At 35.0% G+C, this 21,206-nt stretch overlaps 1 protein-coding gene across 1 annotated transcript in view; it reads left to right on the top strand.

Annotated features, from left to right (window-relative positions):
* The window catches only part of LOC129751610 (B-cell lymphoma/leukemia 11B), a 260,552-nt gene that overhangs the window by 192,807 nt on the left and 46,539 nt on the right, over positions 1-21,206 (top strand). The gene's annotated exons all lie outside the window — the stretch shown is intronic.

Genomic DNA, 21,206 nt, shown 5'->3' on the forward strand with positions numbered 1-21,206 from the left:
CAAATAAACAATTTCAAATTGCTCATCCGATGCCCTTTCAGATATTTTGTTGGTTTTAAATCAGAGATACCCCTACTTGAAAAAGATCTTGTAAAACATCATCTGTTTATATCATCTGGGGCTTGCGATATAGCTCAATTGGCAAGTCAGTTGCTTTCTGAGTCGATGTCCGTGAGATCGAGCTCAAAAGTAAACATCGATCACAGTTGTAACGGATAAGTTTTTTAATGACTGTCCGCCAATTGCATCGTTGATATAAGTTGTGAATGACATAAAGATGTTAAAACGACTATAATCGGAACAAAAAAAACGACTCAAAACATGTAGGGAAAGAAAGTAGGAAATTTGAATAATCGCTTTTGTATTTTTGTTAAAAACCTAACAAAAATTCGACCGAATACTCAATAGGCCGAATAGTTGAAAAGGTCAATATTTGGTAGTCGGCAACTCGCCGAATACTACTATTTGGTACATATCTAATACATGTTATGTATATTTTAATATCATCATTGGATCTTGGAATATAATTGAACCTTCTTACAATATTGGAAAACGTCACAAACGAGTTTGGTTAATCTGAATTCAAATATTCAACAGTTTTGGGTTGCAACATCTGCTCGATATCATTTCTCATTTAGTTTTTAGATAAAATGGAAGAAAATGATTAAAATATGTGAACTTTTATGTTAAAAATCTTGAAGTGTACAACCTTTATATTCAAATCAATATTGTTCAAACTGCATCTTGTAGTTGAAATTGTTTCATGGAACGAGTTTTTCAAAAGCAGTGCAATGGTTTTTAAGGAAATTATGACATTTTTATAAATATTTCATTTTATTTTGATTGAAATAGAAGTAGTCTGAGCAAAAAAAAAAATAATAAAAAATATGAAAATTCGTCCATTAATAAAAAATGCGGAATAACATGTGACAAAAGTATTTCAGTAGTCTGTAGTCTTGTAGTCATGCAATACCTCGCTAGGCACCCCGCAGTGGTATCAATTGAATTTATTGTTATCAATGCCAAAAAACATACACCTGTTAAACAGCTAATAATTTTTTTGTCACGATGTCAGATACGAAGTTACGGTCTTGGACAAAGTTGTTCAATGAAAAATTTCCTTCTGAGCATTTAAAAATTGGCACACAAACCATTAGCGGGCTCGGTTGCACAGAAGAAACAAAAATGGTGTTGATTTTCAGTACAAAATATTCAATTTTCGCATATAAACCTAAAAGTTCAAATTTACTCATGTAACCGTTAGTTAAAAATTCTGCAAAAAATCATGAATGAGTTTTGAACCAAATTGAAGATTTTTAGATCCCAGGATTTAAGAAATTCAAAAATGTCCCAAAATCGACCCAGTCTAAAGGTGCAATAAACGTTTTATTTAATTTTAGGCATAGAGTTTGCACATCTGCAATAAAATTATTCAACCTCTTCTTTAGGTTCACTCATTGACCGCCAAAATACAAATTGACTCTACGTTCTCACCACTAATATATGTTGGTCATCCCACACCGGATAATCACAAACTTACACTTGTTCCAAGAACTAGCCGCTTTTCCTCGAAGTCATCGAATCAAATCGCGCCCGGCCACGGCAACCGAAATGCGACGCGAGAGAGGGTATCAAATTTGTTGTTCAGATCCTTGCTCGTTGTTTTGTGTGTTTTTCGTATTTCCTTCGAGTCCATTTTTGGGTGTGGGAATTTTCTAACGGGACACAGCACAACACTTGGTCAACAACCAAGGCTGGCCGCCACATATGGTCGGGATCTTCGCGTTCAACGTCGTCGGTAGCGATCCTGCAAAGACCGAGGGCAAGGCGGAGAACATTAAATCACTTCGAGGTTTTTTATGCTCTGGCAAGTTATTCTTGGGATGATTTTTTTTTTCGTTCGTCTCGATTTTATGACGATGTTGATGAATCGGCAGCGGAAGAACGGAACGTTGGAGGATTCGAGGGGTCCGAACAGTGATGTGGTTTCGGCTTCGATGTGTTATTTTTTCGTTAGGTCGCTTTTGGTCCATTTTCGGTCTATGCAATCTTCTTCGATTACAAAACGACGAAAACCAAGGAGTCATGTGGTTCGGCTTGTTAGTTTTTCAAAATTTTGAAGTAATCGCGAAGCCGTCCGAAAGTTCCGTAATCAAACTTCGACTGATTTGATCGATAAAATGATCACGGTCGCCAAATATGTCTTTGTATTGTTAACTAAGTTACTAAATCACTTCAAACAAAACGAGTTCGTAGTTTATGGCCACTCCTGAAGATGAGTTAAGATGACCATCCAAAGGACCGATGGAAACCTTTCTGTGGTTATTGGCTTTGTCCACTCGAAAAGCATAAAAGGAACAAAAAAAACACTTGGACAAATGTGACCACACGGGTGAAATCTGTTCCAAATCGCTAGGAAAAAAAACGAAACGAAGGAGAACGAGAAAAAAAATATCGGCCATCTAATGAAGCAATACTGCGAAGGACAAAGGCTTTTGCAGGGTTTTTGGGTCTTTTTGCGGTTTTGCGGATTCTTCGGACATCTCTTGCTGTGATCCTAATTAGAATTCACGTCTTCCGTCGTTGTCGGCCCGAAAGTCGACCAAACGGGGCGAAATGATCATCACCATTATAATCCTCAGGTTTCTCTCTCGCTGTATCGAGATCGTCGGGCTACAGAGACCAGATGGTGAACCCCGTTTGTGACCTCCCCTAGTGACGGGTTTGCCGCTCCGTGATCCGAGATTGCGGACTTCCACCAGATATGTTTACTTCTAGTACATATATGTGGGGATAATGTTTGTGAACATATGGCAAAAAGTCGGTTCCATGAAGACTGGCGGCCGACCACAGGGGAGGTCAATTCAGTCACACTGCCGACGAGAGTACAGTTCACCGATGATGGTGGATGCAAAAACAAATTCCCACACATTTGTGAGGCTCTATTCCACGACTAGGCCGGGTTCCGTGCTGGCAAATTAGACACGGTTTTTGTGCGGTTTGAAGGAACCAACTTTGGGTCCAATTTGAGCGACTCAAATGAATCTCGGAATCAAATCTCACGGGATCTGTTTGATACGGCAACACTGCCCCACCAATTCAGTCGGGATTAGACCTTTTGTGACAATCGCATAACCTATGTTTGTACAGTACAAAGTACATGTGCTTCTAGAGACTCGGAATCCCCTTTGGTCTCCCGCCAAAAAGGCCACTAGTTAGAAACCAATAAATCAACAATGAGCGCAGATAATCAGCTCACGGCCTATGCAAGTGAGTGAGTCTATTGCTGTTTATAATTTCTGAAGACAAAAAAAAACCTTGCCGCGTTAAGGGAAAACGAAAACAAAACTTCTCCAACTTCTTGAAGACTCTGCAGTCGTGAAGCACGGCAGCATCAGGAGCAGCAAGCAAGCAGCCGCAACAAGATGATGAGCTCGGTCCCGTGATTTATGCACCCAGTCGAGTGCATTTAGTGCAGTTCTGTTTGTGTCAGCATGTGAGCGCTCCTACGCTAGACTGCCGAAACGCTTTGGGGGAGGTCTCCCGGGACCTCAGCCTAGCGAGTCTTCACTATCGGTTTGGAATGCTGGTCACCCTAAGGAGAATAATCTCGGCCGATCGGGCGCGGGAGCAATATTGGTCTCTACCGACCGAGTCGAGTCGAGGATGAACTCTCCCTCCTCGATCGGCTCATCACGAGAGTGCATCGGCTCGGCTCGACTCGGGTGCGATCGAAAGTGCGCGCCCTTTTGCGAAGCTCACGATTTGCCCTATCGCAAGGACTTGGTGGAGGAACGGACAGAAAGCCAAAAATGATGGACCCCCGTTCCTTTCGCCTTTTAACCGCAACAACTTTTGGTCGGTCGACACATGGCCATGCTTTGGGTTAGGGTTTTGATGACCGAAAAATTCTCGGCACCGAGTTGTGCAATATATCGCGATCGTCGATCGGGACGGTATGGTTTCTTTTTTCATTATTGTCTGTCTCTCAGTGGCGCTAGCCACCAACTGCGATATCCTGAAGTGGCGGCTGAGCGGTCATCGCCGAGGTCGAATCTCGCGGCATTTGCGAACAAGAGGAGTACGCTGGGAAGCTCATTTTGGATTGAGAAGAGCTTTTTCTATCCTCGAAAAAAAATATATTGATACGCGTTATAGGATGGTAGCACTCAAGAATTACAATAGTGGAGCAATAAAAAGGTGTCTTAGTAAACCATATGAAATATGAAAAATCATTTGATTGATTGATAGCAACACTGGCGAGGTTAATACAATTACATACAAGAAGATTTTCGAAAATTTTTATTTTTTCCTGCCTAAATGTTTAACTGCCTATCTGTGTTAAAGTTGTTTTTAGTATAATTTTAGTTTGAAAGAAATAAATAACGGACGATTTTTAGGTTTAATCAGGTTTTATCATACTTACCGATAAAAAGTTGGTTATTCAGTGAAAATTACCGTACGTTCGTCGTTTGAAATCTGAAAAAAATTGTTTAACATCAATGGTCCTATGATTTTTCCGGTATCTCGGTAAAAGAAGCTCGTTTGTTCGGAGAAACCTTTGCGACTTGTTGTTAGATCTTTTGAAGCACTACACAGTGTTATTTGTTTTTACTTTATGCCTCCAAATACACTGTCCATATGGATAAGTGTTAGGTGAACATTGGTTGAGCATTTGATTAGCACACCGGGGAGTGAGATGGAGAGAGAATGCTATGTATTTGGAATGGTAATTATCAAAATTCCACAAGCAAACATTCTCACAATTTCTTTCTCTTTGAGCTCTGGTTTTACTCATTTTAAAACGTTCGTCGCCACGGCACCCATATTCGGGTGACGGGTGTATTTCCTGTGGGGCCCCGTCACATCACAAAACATTCGACGCTCTCTTACTTGAGTTTACCGCTCAGCTTCGCCACACGTTTCAAATATGGGAGTTCTCCCTCTTTGCTTTCTCTCTCTGAAAATTTCTTTGGGCCCGGCTAGTAAAACTACCAAAATGAGCGTGGCGACGAACGTGTTAACACCCCAGCAAGTATTTTAGGAGGTACATATATCGCAGGAACAACAGAACTATTCAAACAATTATACCAGATGAAAAGATTGTATTAAACTTACCAAAGCTACAAAAGTGGAGGCAATTTATCTTCAATGACAGGCCCCACAAATGCAAAATAAACGATTTTAAGTAATTTGAGTAAAACGAAACAAAAAATTCCCCGACTGAGATTTGAACTCCAGCCTCCGAGTTCGCAGTCCGGTATCTTACCACAATGCCAACTCATCAGTTGAAACGATCCACGCTATAGCTCTATAGGTGAGATTTTCTTTTTACGAACCGGTCATAGGAAGAAAGGGAGAGATCGGATAGAGTTTCAATCGATGGACCGACCATCTATCGTAAATCAGTTCACTCAAATCGTAATTCTCGAATTAGCATATTCCCAACATTTTGAAGACATATTTACGAATTGACTAAACTGCTATCCGACTCAACTATTTTTGGGCGAAGATTGTCGTAAATGAATGATAGAAAATCACTCAATACCAACTTGTTTACGATGGTTATTGAAAATATCTTAATATTCGATTAGGATTATCATTTCTATTACGATTTCATATTAGCTGGGACGTTCATCGCCATGGGATCCATATTCATCAAAAACGTCACATCAAAAACGTGTGACGCTCTCTGACTCAAGTTTGCCTCTTTTTTTTTATTTATTTACATAGTATTCCGTCTTACGACATAACTTGACGAACATAATTCCTAAAATTCACTCGGTCCATGCCAACCGTTCTCCAATTTCTCGGGCACCCCACGTTCGCCAGATCACGCTCCACTTGGTCTAACCACCTCGCTCGTTGCGCCTCCGCTCGTCTTGTTCCTACCGGATTCGTGGCGAACACCTGTTTTGCAGGACAGTCATCCGGCATTCTCGCAACATGTCCCGCCCAGCGTATCCGGCCAGCCTTCACCACCTTCTGGATACTGGGTTCGCCGTAGAGTCGCGCGAGCTCGTGGTTCATCCTTCGCCTCCACATTCCGTTCTCCTGTACGCCGCCAAAGATGGTTCTTAACACTCGTCGCTCGAATACTCCGAGTGTACGCAGGTCCTCCTCGAGCAATATCCATGTCTCAAGCCCGTAGAGAACAACCGGTCTAATGAGCGTCATACGTACGAGGGCTAAGTCTTCTCGACCGCAGTGGCTTGTGGAGTCCATAGTAGGCACGACTTCCGCTGATAATTCGCCTCCGGATCTCACGGCTGGTGTCATTGTCTGCGGTCACCAGTGAGCCGAGATAGACAAAGTCTTCGACTATCTCCAGCTCGTCGCCGTCGATCGTGACCTTGTTATTACTGGACAAGCGGGTTCGGTCGGTCTCGGATCCGCAGGCCAGCATGTACTTCGTCTTGGACGTATTAATCATCAACCCAATCCTTCCTGTTTGCCTCTTAGTTTAGCCAAATATTGTCAATTGTCGATATTTGCTTTCTCGCTCCGAGAATTTCTTTGCGCCAGGCTAGTAAAACAACCAAAATGAGCGTGGCGACGAACGTGTTAACACAAACTTACTAATTTTCAATTAGCCATAATTTACCACAATTTCAATCATTGGCTACGCAACTTGTGATTATTAGCGTATCTTCTCTCTCCATCTCAATCCCTCGGAGCAAATACATACAAATATAAGATCCTTAGTGCAACTTTACGTTACTTAAGTTCTCACATAAGAGATCCAAACTCTTAAGTCTAACTCAAGCGTACAAAGCATCCAAAAGTGGCAGCTAGCATGCTTTAAATGATAAAACCACCAACCTTCAGAAGAAGTACTATGTACGGCATGCCCGAGATTCGATCTCATGACCTTTGGCTAAAGAGAGTGACCAGACGTTTGAATTTACAAAATTGTAATTTTTTTTCGCTTATAGCAAAGACGTGTACTAAACGTGTACTAAACGACACAAATGCAAAAAGTTGGTAACGTGTCACAAATAAAAAAAATACCCCCTCGACTTAAGGGCAATTTTCATTCCTATTTGAGTCTGAAATTTTAAATTCTAGTTGATACTTTTCCAAATGATTTATCCCAAAATTTCATACTATTGAACCTACTGTCCTTTTTTTAAATTATTCTCTACTAAATAATGAACCCTGAATACACGAAAACAATATGAATGTTTGTAATGTTTGCCTGTCTGAGAAGTCGACTGTTACGATTGAAAGCACGCATATAAAAAATCACGGGGATAAAATCCGAACACACCGTACGAGTGTATGATTCAAACTGATTTCGCATGTACGCATTCGTATTCGTTGCCTCAAGGTATCTCGGCTAGACAAACCGAATGAGAAGAGTTCGGTGACTCAACTCTTAATTTTGCATGCTCTGTCGATTTCTGAGAGAACGCGCGAACTGGGATGACGCGGTACAAAACTCCTGACTCTCCAAAAAATGCCACTCAAGGACGATGTTTTTTTTATTATGTTGTTAATATGAAGACCATGAAGGTGTTTCGTCCAGTGTCAACCCCAAGTATTAAAAGTCGTTGACTTTTTCAGTTGTAGAGTTTTCGAAAAAAAAATGTGATTACTGTTAGTGATAACTCTTCTGGACGAGCGAAAGACCATGTACTTAGTTTTCGATAAGTTTAAAGTTGGAAAGTTACTATTGAGATATTTGTGAAGAATTTTTAAGTCTTTTTCCATCTGTTTAACTATAATCTTTGGGCAAATTTTAGGATAAAACAAAGCAGTGTCATCCGCAAACAGTTTGGGAATGCCGTGTAGAGGTAAATTGCTTAAATCGTTAATGTATTATAAGAACAACAATGGCCCAACATTACTGCCTTGTGGTACACTCACATCAATGGGTTCCGAAGAGCTTTCTGTTTGGTCGAAACATTAAACAATTAATATGGAGAATCCCATTTGCCTACCCTTTTACCAAAATTTGACACTCGAAATAAATTGCTGGTGTTGTAAAACTCATATGTTGAATTTTTCATTGAAGTCCGATGTACATCCACGACCACGACAATATCTCAAATACAATGAACAATTAATATGGACGACCCGGGATGTGAACTCAGTTTAATTATATTTTTTCACATTGGTACAGATTTTCGTTGTTTTATTGGCAAACGGAAGCGATTAACTTTCTTCTAAATCAATATATTTTTAAGATGAGTACAGCTTAGTAACGTTGAAATTTGGTCGATTTTCCGTTGTGACCTGATAAAGTTTATCATTTAAAACTTTGATGCAATTCTTTCCTAATACCTCTTCCCCGATAAATATAGACTTTCGATGTGTTCTGTTGAAATTATTAAAAAAAACATTGCATATTTCCTATTATAAAATTGGATACAAGAAGAAGTAAATTGATTTTAAAAAAAATTAAAAAGGATTTGTCACATTTTTTTTTTTCAATTGCAAATTAGCCTAAAACTTTGTTGGTTTTGAACATCCGTTAGAAGCCATTAAGGTTCATTTGTTTGTTATGTGCATAAAACTACCATTTTGAATTGATAAATATTTTCCGGTCTTTAGAATAAATGAACTAACAAATTTTAATTCATAAATGTTTAAAGAGCCACAGCTATACATCGTGATTGATATCATAAAAACAGTAAACAGTTAATATGGACGACCCCTTTTGCAGACTCCTGACCCAAAACATGACTCCTCGAATCAATAACCCCTCCCTTCAAACTCACATGTGAAAAATTCATCATGGACGACTTCCTTTGCTGGCCCTTCAAAAAGTTTTATAGAAACCTGAAATCGATTGCCGCTTCCTGTGTTTTTTTTCGTGATGATTTTTTTTTTCATTTCAATGCAATGTATAATTTATTTATTGATATTATTCATTTAGATCCAAGGCTTAAGCTCTTTATCCTGCCTGAAGGCTAAATTCTTAATTCCTCTAAAGAGACGCTTGGCAACTCCTTATTTTGTATGAAAAATTGAATTTATTTATTCAAGCTCAATTGCATAATCCACTTTTTTTATAATTCATTTCATACATTTCGTTTAAACACCATCAGATAACAGATTACGACAAAAAGGTAAAAGAGAAGTGTGTCAGCCTCAGGCTCATTGTGTCATATTCCTCAGAATAAACACATAGAAAATTTACCGAACAAAAAATTGTAAAAAATTTCAAAGGACACCAGCTTAAATCATCGTCTTCTAAAATTTTTCAAAGCATAAAAAATTTCTCCATGAGTGAATAGTTTTATTCACTTACGGTTGTTTTATTAAAGTTTTTATCCAAAAAAACACTTCACAAAATAGGATACAGCAACTAAGCAACTAACATCGGTGTCCATACAAATAAGGACGATCTTCTCCAAAAAAAATGGGTAGCAACCAGTGTTGCATACCTGTTATGAGATTATTTGACCGAGGAATTAGTAGCAGCCGAAAAAAAACACAAATTCTCCAAATCCATCGCATCAGGGGGCCACTCCAAAGCTAGATTTCTTTCCAAAACAAATCATAAAACAATCAACTGTCAACGGCAATAGTATTTTCGTTTTGCTTTTTGTTTACTCTCTCAATGGGCGGTTTTTGCTGCCCTTTGTCTACCGGAATTGGTCCCTTTTTCGGTACCTCATTGATGATCTTTTATGACAGTACGGCGGGGGTGCACTAAAGTCAGGCTGCCCAGATCATCCTGTCCTGTTTGTCCAGGGCGTCCGTCGAGGGATTTCGATTTTTTTTTGCATTATTTTATGGGTTAAATTGGATTTGAGATACAGTTTTTGTTTTACTTTTACACTCCCTGGCTCGTTCTCTCTATGGAATGGGTCAGTGGGCAGTATTGTTTTGCATTTCGGTTATGAGATTTGCCGACCCATGCCGGACTTTTATTGATGAGTCTATTGGATGTTTTTGTTTTTCTCGGTTGGGCATGTTTACTTCGTGTTGTGAAATTGTGGGCGGAATGTTTATGCTTCTCATTATTTTATGCAAATTGTTTGGACACTGGTCTGGACTGGCGACGTTTGCTTTGAGATGATCCTTACAGGTAAAACTTTTTTTATGAAACATTTTTTATATTAAGTTCTAGTCTTTACAGAACTTACTGTCCAGGTTTTTACCTAAACATAACGGTCAAGTTTTTGGGGTTTGTCCCGAAAATGAAGCGTCGCCATTATCCGATCAAATTAAACACAAATCTTTCTCCTAATCTGCACCTGCAAAACTTTCCCACACATTGAGCGTAGAAAATATATATAAAAAATACTCCTTCAACCTACCACATCCCACACGAATAGGAACTTAAGGGACGATATTTACGTAGAATCAATCAAATTTCAAACACCCGAATCATAATTTTCGATCCAAATTGATTCGCTTTCCTTTCTTTCCAAAAAAAAACCCGTAAAGGGAGCGGAAACCTCGTCTACCTGTCCAGGGTTCACCAGGAGAAGAATCCTTTAATCGGTATTCATCCGAGACCATCAGACCCGTCATCTTCGGGCATTTTTCTCTCCTTCGTTTATTCGTTCGGTCTGCCAATAAATGTAATTTTGGGCTTGGACCATCGTCAGTAGAGTGGACAGCAACAATCGGAGGGAACCTACCGAATTCGGAAAGGCCTCTTTGCTTTCTTCCATTGTGAGGGATGCATTTTTTCCTCACCACGGTGCCGTGGATTTTTGATGATGCGTAGAGCTTCTGCATGGACTGCGGCGAAATCGTTTGTGAAAATTCGTTAATCCCATACGATAGGGTGACCTTTAATTCTGAAATTTTCAAAAATGATGTTTTCGTAAAAGTGAGGTAATGAAGATGTCCATTGCCTTGAAGGGACTCCAAAAATGGTTCCTAAATCGAAGACCATTTGATTCGGACAGCAGAGCGTAGTCATGTATCAGCAAATACCGAACAAAATCGCGGAACGTTAAAGGTTAGATCTGAACTTTCCGATCAAACTGGGCAACTTTTTTTTATTCCGTACGAGCGCCCCCTTGAGAATCGACCAGAAAGGCCACTCTGCCAGAGAAAATCGTGATCCGAGCAAACATGACTGCACCCTATTCTTGCGGACCGAACCAAAGCGCCAAAAGTTGGCTTCAAAGGTCTCGACTCTCCAAACACGAAACATCGAAAGTAATTCTTCTCTACTGGCAATGGTCAGTCAGAGTGGAATTGGAGAAGAGATTCCAACCCGTTGCTATTCCAAAGACCGATGCGCAACCTTTCTCAACATGATTCTTAATGTTCTTAACGGCTAAGGCCGATGACAACAAAACAGCAAGCAAAAAAAGCGAACCAATTTCATGTTTCACGTACGAAATCGTTTCGTTTTGCTTTCATTTCAGTTATTTTTTCTGTTGAATCCTGCAGGTAAAAACGGACGATCAGTTTTTTCGCTTTCCTGACCAAAGGTTTGCGAATAATCCTCATGAGAACTAGGGCAGTAACAAAGGAGGAAGACCATGATAAAAAAAACTCAAACTGTTGTTGGTCAAATCAACTTCAAACTCCTGTATTTGCACATCGGATAACATGTTGAATGCAGTCGGGCGTTTGGCATGTAGAGCCAACAAATTTTTGCTTTGTCAATTGATGGATGAAAAATTTTATGCCCCTGTGCTCTGATCGACTACCGGTGTTCTTCTTCTGGATTTATGAAGGAGGGTGGTTCATATTCATATTTTTTGTGGCGGCAAGTAAAAAAAATGAGAAATCTCGTAACGGCAGCTAAAGCAACAAATTATGAAAAAATATGTAAACTACATCAAGTGCCCGGGCTTCAAATAAATTTGTTAAAATTTTTCATGATTTGTTGCCTAATAAGAAAGCTAGACAAGGTGGTCAAAAATAGGTCTTCTGGTCCAAAATAACTCCTTTACCAAAATTTATCTATTTTCAGCTTAAAGTTGAACCATTCCTTAAAACAATGTTTTGAATTGGTATAGTTTAGAGATTTCAAGATTTTCATTTTCAAACTTGAAAGTTAGAATGTAAAAATCATATTTGTTAAAAATTAAGTTTAGTTGCCCTATTTTGAACCCTTTAAGCGTTGATTTTAAAATAATCATGTTTCTCTCATAAGCGGACTGGAAGTTTATATATTTCAGAAAATTTATTTCTAGTTTATGATCTTATCTGTAAGTTTCAATAAGAATTTTCAACATAGGTTTCGCTGTTATTGAAAGATATGTATGTTCAAAATTTCCAACTTTGAACCTACTGTTCCTATTTGCTTCTGAACTGGTAGCTTTTATTGAACCTTAAACTTTAATTGCTGTAAAAAGTATGATTTTTCGAAAATTAATAAACAAATTCATTAAAAATTTAATCTTTAATCAAATCTATTATATAAAATTCTCTTGTAACGGTGTTTGTAGTACTACTCCTCCGAAACGACCCAAACGATTCGAATGAAATTATTTTTAGAATATTCTGTAGCCATGCGAATCGGTTTATATCGAATAAAAACAACACAAAGTTGCATCAATTGTCCGTAATAATAAAATTTGTAGTTTTTTGAATGAAATAAAAGTCATGGCTTCCATTTTTTCGAGACTTTTTTTCCTTTGGGCGGTTTGTTTTTCGTCTCCAAGGTCGAGGCGTCGCGAGCAGACGTCGTTAGAAGAAAGTAACCATGGCATAGCATACTGATCAGTGAGAATATTTTGGCGCGTGTTTCTCAACCAAGCATATTTTCAATGCAAGTGGTGGCGATATGAAGCCTTGATGTGCTTTTTTTTTGTTCTTAATTTCTAGCTCATTTCTACAGCATATATGAATGACGCCTAGATATGACTCAGGTTGACATTTTGCTGATCGAATAAAACATATAATATTTGTTTTGCCAAAATCTGAAATTGAAAAGTCAGGCATCCATTTTTATAGATTTTCTTTTCTTCGAGGGGTTTGTTTTTTGTCTCCATGGCCATGGGCGAGGCGTCGCTAGCAAACGTCGTTGCAAGATAATAGTAACCAAAGCATACTGTTCATTGATCGCTGGAAAAATTTAAAAATTAGGCGCCTGTTCCTCAACCAAGTACCTATATTTCTTACGCACGTGGGGGCGATATGCAACCTAGATGAGTTTTTTTTCTTGCTTATTTGTACACAGCACATAGTAATAAATGACGCCTAAATCTGACACGGATTGATATTTTATCGATCGAATTAAAACCATATAAACGATTTCAAATATTAAAACCATTTTCAATTCGTGTTAACTTAAGTAGTAAAATGTTGTCCAAAAAATATGAATTTGGTAAAGATAAATATGATATAATGTTATGACACTTTGCGGACGTTTGAAAATAAGAAATTGGGAAGCTTTACAATCAATTTCGTATAATCCAATACGCCTAGAACGCTAGACGCATTAACTGAACGAGAGTCTGTTCTTTGAAATAGATTAGATAGGATAGAAATTTTTAAAGGCCGAATGAACTTTTTGATTTTTTGCAAACGTAAGTTGAAGTTATCAATAAAATAATCTACTTTTCTATAACAAAAAGTGAGGATATGAATTTTCCGGAAGAATTTTCAATTAAGAAAGTAAACTAGAGCAAGGGCAAACTTTCAACTTTTACGAAAAGTGTATACATTAATTCTTCATCTAAAAATTGTTGGGCCCAAAAAAAACTATTTGATTAAATAAACTCAACTCTTTTTTTTTTAATCATTCATCAAAAAACTGTTTACACGTTTACTGTTTGTTTACACACAATTCAAATACGAACTTAACATGAAAAGGTTGTTTTTGTTTAACATATTTTGGCTACATAGAAGAGACTTTTGATTCACTTTTTTGTTGAAAAGTTTTTTTGTGATTGATATTCCAGCGGCAGCAGATTTTTATGATAATCTTTTAATATGACCTGAAAGTGTTAAAAGTAATATAAATTCATGTAATTTCTTTGGTGGAATAAGTGAAAACGCGCCATTTTGCAATGAAACATCTACAATTCAAGAATTTTATCTCCAGAATGGCCAGAAAGAATATCCTGAGTGTTGAGTCTGAAGCGGATATTCAAAATTATTATAAAGGTCTTTGTAAATCAAGGTCTTTTGGTTGAACATCATTCAGTGAAATTGAAGTGCCAAGCATTAATTTATTCCGGAGAAAACTTAGTATATATCAATGAAAGTTGATAAAACAGACAAATAAGAACAAGTATTAAATTCATTTTAAAGTCTTTTCACTGACGCATCTGAAAAAGACCTATGTGTTATCACTTGCCCCAATAAATGGGACAAATGCATACTTCGATATTACTTTTTGTCAACATAACTAATATTTTTTTAGAAAATATTATTTTTTTCAGAAAATATGAAAGTTGAACTGTGGTGATATTCGTTTGCATTTGCCCCTATGTTTCATTTTTGAAATGAACTCACGAAACCATCAAAGCCTGAACAGATAATTTCATTTCAATCTGTTAAATTTAAAAAAATCTGCTTTTCAGTTAAATGTTATTAATCTTAAAAATATTACATAATCCTAAATGAAATCAAATGAACTAATTTGCATTTTTTGCTTGAATAAAAAAAAAGGAATTTGCAGTATACAAAATCGTCAGATTTAATGCTATGACAAATGCTGTGGGGGAACATTTTAAGTTGAAATGTGTAAAGTCTAATACTTAAGTATCAGGCGAAACTTTTTGGAAATGATTTTGGTGAAAATATGGATTTTAATTCAAACTGCATTGAAGCATGAGGATGATGAATAAAAAGCTAATTGAAAATTGTTAGTAAAAAATCTTTTCTTATGTGTTTCAATTATTCCGCTCTTAAAAATACACCATTCAAAGCTAATTGGGAGCTGAAAGCGCTGCGTTAGGCAAAATATTCGGAAAACTCTTCAAAAATTTTCCAAAGATTCATAAGCAATATACAAGATACTTTTTATTTCGGTTTAAACCTTATTGTGAACTCGAACAAAACGGAATAAATCACTAAATGGAATACAGCAAATGGAACATACATATTATCAACATACAGTTATTTATGGAACAATTAACAAAAATTGGATTTTAAAAGACCCGTTGAGTTAAAATTCTATGGTTTAATTTTGATAGAATTAAGCGGGACGATTCGAGTAAAGGGAAAGAAGGGAAATGTAAAAAAAAACTAGGAAAAATTGAAAATGGACGCCAAGTTTAACATGGTAAGACGAAGTTTACCGGGTCTGCTAGTATTATCATAAAAAAGTATTTCAGCTTTTAAACGATTAAAAATACTCAAATTTCTGTCAGCTCAACCAGCATAACAGAAACGTTCAATATTGGTTCTGAGTTATGCCCCAAATAAAAATTCGCACTTTGGTCGAGTTATTGGTATTCGACCAAAATTTTAGTAATATCAGGTCTAATGAAAGAACTTCAAAAACAAAAGTCTTAAATTTTGGGACCATCTACAAATTTATCGGGGTGTCAATTGTTTTTTTATTTTATTTAAGTAAAAATAGGTAGTATGGTTCATATTCTTCACAGTGAATGTATTTTTCCGTAAAACTTTGACTTGGACAGTAAAACAACTTGATTTCTCTTATTCCCTGGAAGTTAAAAAAAAACACCTTTTAAAAATTCATAATTTTGAAGTCGTGATTTATTTAAAAAAAAACTAATCATGATTTGTCTATGCTTATGAAAATTTCAAGTTTGTTTGTTTATGCATTCAAACTTGATTTCCCAACATACAATTTTGCTGATTTAGAACGCCAATTCTCAAAGATTTCTTTTAACTTTCTAATTACTCGAAACTTCTCACTTTGCTAATAAAAATGACTTCTCCGAGAAATGAATCATACGTTCTGGAAACATTTCAATTTCAATTTTTTCACATAAAACTAACCTTGGTTGAAAGATATTTCGGTTGTTTAAGAACGACACTTTTCCAATGCTTAGCAGAATTCATGGTAGTTGTTGAAGACGTATGTTTGAAGTTGGAGACAAGGTTTAATGAAGAAAAGACAACACAAGAGGGGAAAAGTAGCTAGCCAATATTGGACAGACATTGGTTATTTTTTTTGTTTTGTTTTGTTTTTTGTTTTTTTTTTTTTTGATCCGTCAACTGACTTGTCATGTCATTTTCGCTGATGAATTTTTCCAAATGAAGATGTTTAAGGGCTGAACAACAGCTTTCCCGAGAATTTGGATAGCTTTCTTTCAGCCTTATAGCTGATTAAATATTATTTATAAATAAATAATGTTTCAGCGGTTGTTAAGCAAAAATTGTTTGTTGGGTTATTTGTTTAAGCTTTTAATTTGCCAAAGTTTTAGATTCTTTAAAAAAAACATTAATAATCAAGTTTTCATATAAAAACATAGAATGTTTAAAGAAATTTAGCAAAAATCAATTAAATTACAAACTCTGATTTTTTAAAGAAACTTTTCAAAACAATATCGATTAAGCTATATGTCCAATAGAATTATTGTGAACATAACAGGGGGATTATAAGTGATAATAAGTGATTTTGATTATATTCATAAATGTTAGAACCAAATTGTTAGAAACAAAAATGTTATTCATTTAGTGTCATTCAACTTTATTATTGGATAAGGAAAGTCGAAAAATGTTTTTTTTAACTTTAATGCAATTCAGATTTTTATTATTGGTTCAAGGAAAACGATGACACTTTGATGTACTTAAAAAAGAGGCCAAAATTCTCTTTTGAGGAAATTTTACATCAAAGGATGCTTTTATTTAGGTTTACAGCTAATTTTGGCCTCAGCATGCAAATTGAACGATGCCTCATTTTGCTATCATACAAAAATCAACAGAAAACGTTGCTCTCATTTTGCTTAATTTAGTCTCAGTTTACTATCGTTTCGGGCCTCAAAGTCTACTCGGGTACTAATTTTTTTTAAATCCGTAATAACTGTTTTTTTTTCTTCAACTTTGAACTCTATTTTCTAATTTTAAGCTAAGACAAATTAAAGAATGTCTTTATCGCTTTTCACATTCCATTTTAATAGTTTAATGCATAGTGTTGTTTTAAAACAACACTAATCAAAATCCAAATATCTCGAAAACTTGAGGATATTTTGAAGTGATGTATTGATCTTTTTTTTTGTTTCAAGTATAGTCGTTTTCACATCTTCATGTCATTCGCGACTTATATCAACGAGTCAGTTGGCGGACAGTTTTTGGAAAACTTATCCAGTATATATATACATATGTTTACTCTTGGGCTCGAACTAGACATCATCCGCTTGCCAACTGAGAAAAATCACAAGCTCAACAACAATAATCAAAAAAGGAGAAAAAAAATTATTTAAATTTCAGAACATTAAAGAACAAATTCATTCAAAAATCTAAAAATCACATGAAATATTTAAAAAAAATACATTAAAGGACACAAAATTAACGATTAACGACGACCATTAACGAAAGAATAATAATCGCTAAAATCGCTAATGCCAATTCAAGATGGTAAAACGATTTTAATCGAACGAAACAAAACAAAATAAATATTGTTGTTTATTTGAACAACATTAAAGATTTTCGAAAATAAACATTTATTATGTAAAGAAAATGTTTAAGTTATTGCTAAGAAAACTGTTAGATTTTTGCGATGTAACATCGAGAAGGCCCCATATTATTGATTGAGTTTTATTCAAAATATTTGAAATTTCGAATTAGGTCTTCATGTATCTTTTTTTTTTGTTTTGAACAAGCTGACGCGGTGCGCTTTGTAACTCCTTCCAAATAAGTATTTTTTTTTTAATTATTTTACCTAAGCAATTTGTCTCAAAAATTTACTATTCAAAAAACTATTTTTTTGAAATAAGAAATAATTTAAGGAATTTTTCATTGAAAGAACATCTGATTTCGAAGATTTTATTTTCCGTTTCAGATTCTGAATCTGGATATTCGGATAAGTTTTCTAAATTTTGTAATATGGAAGAATAATTTTATACTTAGATATATACGATATTTTTCTAGTATAGATCTGAGATTATGAATATTATTTTTGAAAGAAGTAATTGATCTTTGATTCCAAAAATTAAGAAATGATTTTTTTGTGTGAATACAACAATTGACCTGCAAAATTTTTCATTGCTGTTTTTATTCTTAGAAAATCCTATATCTTTATTTCTCTAAAACTAAAAAAAGGGGAATGTTCATTATTTTATTTCTGTTATTGAATATTCAAGATATGGTTTTATTATTGTGTATTTGTAAACAGTCTCCCGATCCAGTTTTATCATAAGTTACTTCAAATTCGTAAGTCAACCTTCCTCCCTTTTTTTTAAAGAAAGGAGGGGACCAACTCAATACAATAAATTGTCTAATTATATCATGACTCGTCTATCAATGTGATTAATCATGTTATTACGTCAAAATAAATTTAGAGCAAGTTTAATGCAAATCTTTTCAAACTTTGTGGATATTGTCATAGTTCTGTGATTCTTATATGGGAGTCAAATCCAATTTTTTTTAAATTCAATTAGCCATATAATCTTTTAAAAACTCTAATGTGCATCGGTCTCATGAAAATTATTCGAGTTTTTTTTGTTCATTTTGTATGGGAGCCTCTCTTCATAAAAATGGAAAACGCCACATAATATATGAAACCATTTTATCACATTCAAACTTGGATAAAAATTGTTTTAAAATTTTTTCGAGTTCTGTCACATTTTAATAGATTTCACCTTGGACCTCCCTCCTCGTTAAAAAAAAATGGTAAGGTGGTTTCAAATAACAAATCATCTGAATATGTCAAATCATGTTCATCAATACAATAAATCGCATCATGGTGTTTTGTTTTGTAGAAAATTTAATGAAAATTGCATAAAAATTGTAAAGGTTGTGCCATAATAAGAAAAAATGTATGGGAGTCCCCCCTCCTTCAAGTAGAAGAGTTCTGAAACTATAAACGGAACCATCCCCGGTCTTGAAAACGGTCATATACCAAATAACCAGATGGTCGATCCAGAAGTTTCTGATTCTTTAGAGAACAGACAGAAAGACAAACATTCAATTTCATAAATAAAGAGATTATAGGCAACATGATAAAAATTTGAAATCATGGTAATTTTTGTTTTTAAAATCCCTTTTATTGCAGTTTTTTGCTGGGAAACTTCATTTATATTCATGTTTTCTTTTTTTTAGTTTAAGAGGCTAGAGTAATTTCTAATAAAGAATTGTGATGTTAAAAATGATATAAAACCAATTAAATCAGTTGTCGAATTCTTCAGTTTTCATGTTTTAAATGAAGTTGAAATTTCCATGAATAACGAATAAAACTATTTAAAAACATTGTTTCAAACATTGTTAAGTAGTAACTCTTTTTGATAAGATTTTTTATATTCCAATTTGAAATAATCATCCATTAAAAATTGAAATAAACTTTAATTAAATACAGTCTTTTTTTTTACATTTTCAATTTTTTTTTCAACCTTTCATCAACATAAAAATACATCTTTGTAAACATTATGGCTATTTAAATGAAAATATCTTTTAAGCAATTTAATGTTGAAAAGTGAACATTTCGACGCCAAAAACAGTTTCGAAAAGTGCAACTTTCCAGATATGAATTCAATTTCAAATAGTACATTCCACGACCTACTTGATCATTAATTACACTAGTTTACAAAATTTAAAAAAAAATCGGGAACTTGATTGACTGACCAATAATTTTTAATGTGAAATTGGGCGCTGAATCCGAAAATGAAATTCAAAAAAATCTCAGTAGAACCGTTTTTGAGTTATGCTCCAAATATGGAATTTTGGAAAAATAAAAAAAAGTTCTTATACATAGATTAAAATATCTCGTACGGCATAACAGTTATTTGAAATCCCTCTTTTGCATATTGAAGGTGAATAAATTTTCTATCGATCATCTGAACACTGTTTTTGCGTATGATCAACAGTACTGTTGATATTAGTGACTTTATGAAAGAAAAAATTATATAAAACGCATTTTTTTAGAGAAAATTTTTGTTTCAGCGAAAGTTTTAGACTCGATGGTAACATTTTAGAAATTTTCTTCAGCGCTTAAATGACAGTTTAAAACAAAGATTTCAAGGGGTTGTTTATTAAAATCGGTTGAAAATTAAAGAAGTTATGGCTACTTTACCATAACAGTATTTTTTGTAGTTTTTAATAATTTAACGAACCGCAGTACACTTATCATAGTATAGGAAGAATGAAACATAATAAATCTCACTCGCTCCAAGTCAAAATTATTTATTAGCTTACATGCTAAATTTCAGGAAGATCTGCCCATAGGGAGGGGTTGCTTGAGTCTTAAACGTGAATAAAATTTTAAGGTATTTTGCCCGGGAAGAACGAAAAATACTGATTTTTCATCAATAACTTTTTTCATCAGTAGCCGATTGTTTTTGATGGTTGAGTTTCTTAAAGCCTAAGTTGAGACAAATATTTCACCCCAAGACTGAAACACGATTGGACTTGAAGTAAAAAAGTTATTGCAATTCAAGGGCAAAAAATTTGGCCAACTCTCAATGAGTACTTTTTACGCATTGCGTTTTATATGAGAATTTTCGACCAAAATACAATCTTGGAAACACAATAACTTTCCTGTTTCAAAACCAATCGAGTTACAGCCTTCGGGTGAAATACTTGTCTCAACATAGGCTTTAAGAAAATCAACCATAAAAAACAATCGGCTGGTGATGAAAAAATTATTGATGAAAAACCAGTATTTTTCGTTTCTCCCGGGCATAATACCTTAAAATTTCATTCACGTTTGAGACACTAGCAACCCCTCCCTATGGTCAGATCTTCCTGAAATTTGGCATGTGACCTTTTGGTAAGCTTATTAATAATTTTGAATTGGAGCGAGTGAGATTTATCATGTTTCATTCTTCCTATACTATGATAAGTGTACTGCGGTTCGTTAAATTATTAAAAACTACAAAAAATACTGTTATGGTAAAGTAGCCAAAACTTCTTCAATTTTCAACCGATTTTAATAAACAACCACTTAAATTATTTGTTTTTAATTGACATTTAAGAGCAAAAGAAAATCAGATTTTTTGCATGCTACTATTGAGTCTCAAACTTTCGCTGAAACAAAAATTTTCTCTAAAAAAATGCGTTTTTTATTATTTTTTCTATCATAAAGTCACTAATATCAACAATACTGTTGATCATACGCAAATACAGTGTTGAGATGATCGATAGAAAATTTATTCACCTTCAATTTTAAGGTTTTTAGAGTTGAATTTTTGACATAATACCGATAT

This window comes from Uranotaenia lowii, chromosome 3 (genome assembly GCF_029784155.1).
Source record: "Uranotaenia lowii strain MFRU-FL chromosome 3, ASM2978415v1, whole genome shotgun sequence".
Lineage (NCBI taxonomy): Eukaryota > Metazoa > Arthropoda > Insecta > Diptera > Culicidae > Uranotaenia > Uranotaenia lowii.